Below are 6,000 nucleotides of genomic sequence, written 5' to 3'. Positions count from 1 at the left end.
ATTTGTTTAATTTTCAAAAACGCGAAAAGGGAAGCTTTACTGGCGACCGTTTTTGAACGCGACGTCGTAGGAAGATTCCGTCCGTTTCCACGCGTCCGCGGTTACGCGCCGCTTCAAACGGCACCGCTCGGGCGTCTCTACGACCTTCCCTCGGCGTTTGAGGCCTGATTTTTCTTTTGTTTCCAGAAGCCCATTCTGAAGACAAAAGTCATGTCCGAGTCCCTAACACCTCTTTTTTTTCACGAAAACGAAAAACCAGACCCAGCCTCGCGTTCGGGGCTTCGAGACGGTTAAAACGCATCCTCTCTCGCGGCTCTCTACGACGTTCCTGCTGCGAACTTTGGGGAATTATTTAATTATTATTTAACCCTCTGGGCGCCACAGGCGACTTTTGTCGACGAGATGCCGTATTGATTACAACGGCCGTTTTTTTCAAATAGGATATCAAATGTAGTTCAACTTCCACTCCATTGGGTGGCAGACATGTAGTACTTCAGTTCTAAACACATTGGGACGCCTTATATGGTATTTTGTTTAAGAAAACTACAAAACTACAAACCTCGGACATTGCGGAAGTAGCTTCTCCCATGTGAAACAACGCGAAAGACGGAAGCAGCCTTGTAGTGACATTACGTGGATAATTCTACTGAATAAACGACCAAATGCACTCAAATGGTAACTTGTCATGATTGTACAAATGTATTCATCATATATTTCGCCCCTAAATGAGGTAATATGCAAACAGGAGTGTATTTTCTGCCGCGTTTTTACTTCCCATGTTACTGTTGCCTGAGGAAACTATCGACAGCCTATTCGTCGATCATGGGGACTGTAACAAGAAAACCCTTCATTCATTCACTTGTAAGTACACAATAGATGTGTTCGTTTCTGCAGGAGACTTGTATATTGAGGAAGGGAAGGTTTTTTCCGATCGAGATGCGAGGTAATGTCATGCTGCTTTGTAGGCTATACTGTCGCTATGCTGGCGACGTTCATTGCAACGACAGGGGGATGATGCAACGCGTCGTAATTTGCCTATTACAGAGTCAATATTCATCATCTGGAGGGTTGACAGTGTGGTCCAGGATGTTTGTAGAAGAGCTTGTACACTAAGTAGAAAAGTAAATGAAGACAAAAGAAGTGCGCGCATAATTCCTGCCAACAGTGGGGATGGAGTGAGAGCATTCTACTCGGTGCAAAACGGGAGCTATAGTTCACGCTACTCGACACTGTTCCTGCCGACTGCAGGTCTAAATAAATAGCAATGCTATTCTAATGATATAATAATAGTAATAATTATGTCCAATTGCGACCTGACTGAGTCTATTTGCAACAAAAAAGTGTGATAACCAGCTGGGGTTTGGTGCATCAGAAAGACATGGGCGATATAGGCTAGGTAACCAACCCCCCCCCCCCCCCCCACACACCCACACAGACACACACTTTCCTTATATCACTCATTTGTATATCAGTAAATGTAACACTGGGGTTTGAATAGATATTGTGCACAAGTTTTAGACATGTAGCCCATACCCAGAGTCCTTCAGGGTGTACGCTGACAGGCCTACTGTAGGCTACTGTAGGCCTGCTGTACTTGGTTCAAAGACACACAAATGGACAAAATGCACATAATACCCCTAGTGTGGATAGAATCTGTATGCTGGGCATTGCTGTGAAGGGTGTCCATGCACTAAAAAATAACTTGTCACCTTCATAGACCAGTCCCTACAGGCAAAAACGGCAAACCGTCCATTCACTTGTGTTTGTCACTATGCTACATTGTTGCACTATATTAGTTACAAATTACACTTTTAGTGTACAATTTATTGCTTTCTAGACCAAAATGTATTCACAGAACATAATAGTGAAGGTGTCTGGGGAAGTTTTATAAATTAAATTAGATAAATTAAAAATATTTTGAAAATATGCAAAAATATCCAATAACTCATTATAAATTCAAAATGGCCGACACCATATGACGTCATAATATGCAAATTAGATGGGATAATTTACTCCCAAAATAAACTTTGGGTCATCCTCAATATTTGTCTCATTAATTGTCAGGCTCTATCTATTACCCATGTTAAGCCACAGCTATAACATGTCAAAATCATCAGTTTTGGGCAAAAACCTGTGGCGCCGAGAGGGTTAAATCGGGTGCGTTTCGGGCCGCCATTTTGGATGGGAAGGTCGTAGAAAGACGGCGGGAGCGCCGACGCGCTCGGGGCAAAGAGACGATTCCAACGCATCCTCTCGCTTCTCTCTACGACCTTTCCTCGAGATTTTCCATTTTTTCTAGAGTTTTCAAACCGGCCTAGTAATTTCCCTGGCAGAATTCACTGCCTCCGTTTCAGATTTTTAGCCCTTTTTTGAGATATCTTTTGAAGGGAACGTCGTAGAGCGACGCGGGATATCAAAAAAACGTTCGGGGGACCGTCCGATTCCGACGGCGCCTCCCGTGTCTTTCTACGACATTCCCTCGCCGTTTAATCGCCGTTTTTTGATCTCCCTGCCCCCGATCGATTAAGCGTTTTTGCCGGGCCGCCGTTTCGCGTAGGAACGTCCTAGAGACCTCGGGGAAGCGTTTCCCGTTTCGTCTCGGTCGGGGCTGTCTACGCGTGCCGCGTTTGATCCGATTAGGGCCCGTCAAAGGGGCGTAACGCCACGTGACCCCCCGGCCAATCGGGCGACGGAACTTTTCGGAGGGAAACGACGAGTTCCCCCGGTCGGGGACGACGAGACGAATCAAACGCACCCGCTCGCGGCTCTGGAAAAAATTATTTGCGACTTTTACAAAGGGTTTTGTTTCCTTTTCAAAAAACGCGAAAAGGGAAGCTTTACCGGCCGCCATTTTGGAACGCGACGTCGTAGAAAGATTCCGTCGGTATCTACGCGTCCGTCGTTCCGCCCCGCTTCAAACGGCACCGCGCGGGACTCTCTGCTACCTTCCCCCGACGTTTAAATAAGGAAAAAGCTTCAACTTTCTTCGATCCAAAAGTCATTTCTCAGTCCCCTAACTCTATCTTTGACCTTTCCCCGATGGCAGACGTAGGCCCAGACTCCCTTTCTGGAAAGCTGGGGAAGTTGGGATTTAGGTTTTGGAAAGTTTTCGAAGACAAGTCCCCAGGCCGTAGCCCTTCCCCCACCGGACTCGGTTTCCGGAACGTAGGTCCCCACTTGTAAAAATTTTCTAAACGCAACCTTGGGCCCCCTGGGCCCCCCCCCCCGGGGCCTCCCCACGGGCCCCGATTCCAAAAACTCAAACCGACTCAAACGTCATAAAACTATTAATTTGACATAATTTGGGGATGAGAAACGTGCCCGTCTGGGTGCCGATTCTCTACGACCTTGCGTTCAAAAGTTAGTAGAAGGAAAGTTCGCTCGGCTTCGCGGACGACGCGTAAACCTAATTTGGGGGCGAGAAACGTGCCCGTCTGGGTCCCGAGTCTCTACGACCTTGAGTTCAAAAACTCCTAGAAGGAAAGGTCGCGCGGATTCGCGGACGACGCAAAAAGTTTCGAATCAGGTAGCCCGCCGAATTTGGAGTCGCGGGGACTTCCGGTTGCGATTCCGCGAGTCCTTTTACACTTGCGACTGACCCGGAGGCCTAAAAGGTCAAATCTGGCCAGGAACGGGCTAGAGACCTATATGAGGTGTCCTAGCGTTCGGGGGGACGAGACGATCGCAACGCATGCTCGCACGTCTCTCTACGACCTTTCCTTGAATTTCTACGAATATTTTTCCTATTTTTTCAAGCTCTAGGCCCGAAAAGCCTTTCGGGCCGTGGAATCGGATAGGAACGTCGTAGAAAGATTCCGTAAAGTTCCACGCGCTCGGGCCGACGAGACGATTCAAACGCATCCTCGCGGATCTCTCTACGACCTTTACTTGATTTTTTACGAATATTTTGCTTATTTTTTGAAGCCGTAGGCCCGAAAAGCCTTTCGGGCCGCGGAATCGGATAGGAACGTCGTAGAAAGATTCCGTTAAGTTCCACGCGCTCGGGCTGATGAGACGATTCAAACGAAACATCATGGCTCTCAAAGACCTTTCCCCGCAAAGTTTGTTTTTTTGGGTTCTAAAGCAAAAATTAAGTCGACAAAAAAATTTGGGCCCAAATCCGGAAACCAGATCTGGGGGGACCCAGGGGGCCCCCCGTGCGTTTAGAAAAAAATTTCATGTGGGGACTTGGATTCCGGAAACTGAGTCCGGGGGGGGCCCCGGGGGGGCCCCAGGGGGCCCCCCGTGCGTTTAGAAAATTTTTCATGTGGGGACTTAGATTCCGGAAACTGAGTCCGGGGGGGGCCCTAGGGGGCCAGGGGACCCCCATTGTGTGTTTAGAAGTTTTTACAAGTGGGGACTTACATTCCGGAAACCATGTCTGGGGGAGGGGGGCGGGGGGCCAGGGTGTTTCCAGGGCCAGGGTGGAGCGACAGCGCCCCCCAGAGGCCGATTCACTGACTATGCTAAGCTACATTTGGGATACAGTGTCCGGAAACACGTTTCCGGAATCCAGCTTCCAGCTTCCATCTTTCAATTCTAATGAATGGATGTTGTCCACCGCAGGACAAAAGCCCCATCCGAGGACGGATTCCAATTCTAACCCATTCATTTGTTTCCGGAAACCCCATCTCAGCCCTAAGTTTTAGGCGAAGACAAAGCAAGGCTGCATTGGCCGGGAATCGAACCCGGACCTCCCGCGTGGCAGGCGAGAATCCTACCATTGGACCACCAATGCTCTACGAGGGTGCTGATTGCAGGTCCTGCTTTCTCCTTTTGGTGGGCAGGGAATAAGTGCCTCACAGATAAGTCGCCACATCGATCGCAGAAGAGGACATGAGGTTCCACCGAGACTTGAACTCGGATCACTGGATTCAAAGTCCAGAGTGCTGACCATTACACCATGGAACCTGCACTGTGAGAAGGTTGGTTAGTCTAAAACGCAGTGTTTCACTTTCCTGAGAGCAAGGTGGTAAGATCACTACTTTGTCTCTCTTCTTTTCCACGCAGCTAGTCAGGGACAGTTTTTCGACAAGTCCTCTATGCTTAGGGTTTTTTTCAGTGAGTGTCCCCTTCATGACTACATTTTCCGGATGTTTTAGGCGAAGACCAAGCAATTCTGCATTGGCCGGGAATCGAACCCGGACCTCCCGCGTGGCAGGCGAGAATCCTACCATTGGACCACCAATGCTCTACGAGGGCCCTGATTGCAGGTCCTGCTTTCTCCTTTTTGTGGCCAGGGAATTTGTGACTTACAGAAAAGTCTCCACATCGATCGCAGATGAATACATGAGGATCCACGAGACTTGAACTCAGATCACTGGATTCAAACTCCAGAGTGCTGACCATTACATCCTGGAACCTGCACTGTGAGAAGGTGGATTAGTTGAAAACGCTGTGTCTCACTTTCCTGAGAGAAAGGTGGTAAGACGAGGACTTTGTCTCTCTACTTTCCCACATAGCTGGTCAGGGACAGTTTTCGACGAGTCATCTGTGCTTAGGTTTTTATCAGTGAGTGTGCCGTTTATGGCCAATCACATTTGGGGAAGTTTTAGGCCAAGACGAAGCAAGGCTGCATTGGCCGGGAATCGAACCCGGACCTCCCGCGTGGCAGGCGAGAATCCTACCATTGGACCACCAATGCTCTGCCAGGGCCCTGACTGCAGGTCCTGCTTTCTCCTTTTTGTGGCCAGGGAATATGTGACTTACAGAAAAGTCTCCACATCGATCGGAGAACAAGATATGAGGTTCCACCGAGACTTGAACTCGGATCACTGGATTCAAAGTCCAGAGTGCTGACCATTACACCATGGAACCTGTACTGTGAGAAGGTGAATTCGTAAAAAAAAAAGAAGTGTCTCACTTTCCTTAGAGGAAGCTGGTAAGACCAGGACTTTGTCTCTACTTTTCCACACAGCTGGTCATGGACAGTTTTCAACAAGTCCTCTCTGCTTAGGGTTTTTATTCAGTGAGTGTCCCCTTTATGACCACATTTTGTTC

The 6,000-nt window shown here is 48.4% G+C and overlaps 5 non-coding genes across 5 annotated transcripts; all 5 read right to left on the bottom strand.

Annotated features, from left to right (window-relative positions):
* Positions 1-4,667: 4,667 nt before the first annotated feature.
* Positions 4,668-4,738, bottom strand: trnag-gcc (transfer RNA glycine (anticodon GCC)). The gene has a single exon. It is a non-coding gene; the product is annotated as a tRNA-Gly (tRNA).
* A 101-nt stretch (positions 4,739-4,839) lies between these two features.
* Positions 4,840-4,911, bottom strand: trnaq-uug (transfer RNA glutamine (anticodon UUG)). The gene has a single exon. It is a non-coding gene; the product is annotated as a tRNA-Gln (tRNA).
* Positions 4,912-5,120: 209 nt separating this feature from the next.
* trnag-gcc (transfer RNA glycine (anticodon GCC)) lies at positions 5,121-5,191 on the bottom strand. The gene has a single exon. It is a non-coding gene; the product is annotated as a tRNA-Gly (tRNA).
* Positions 5,192-5,573: 382 nt separating this feature from the next.
* On the bottom strand, positions 5,574-5,644 carry trnag-gcc (transfer RNA glycine (anticodon GCC)). The gene has a single exon. It is a non-coding gene; the product is annotated as a tRNA-Gly (tRNA).
* A 101-nt stretch (positions 5,645-5,745) lies between these two features.
* On the bottom strand, positions 5,746-5,817 carry trnaq-uug (transfer RNA glutamine (anticodon UUG)). The gene has a single exon. It is a non-coding gene; the product is annotated as a tRNA-Gln (tRNA).
* Between the last annotated feature and the right edge of the window lie 183 nt (positions 5,818-6,000).

This window comes from Engraulis encrasicolus, unplaced genomic scaffold, assembly GCF_034702125.1.
Source record: "Engraulis encrasicolus isolate BLACKSEA-1 unplaced genomic scaffold, IST_EnEncr_1.0 scaffold_247_np1212, whole genome shotgun sequence".
Lineage (NCBI taxonomy): Eukaryota > Metazoa > Chordata > Actinopteri > Clupeiformes > Engraulidae > Engraulis > Engraulis encrasicolus.
The sequence above is the reverse complement of the archived record's forward strand: the minus strand, read 5'-3'. Positions and strand labels throughout refer to the sequence as shown.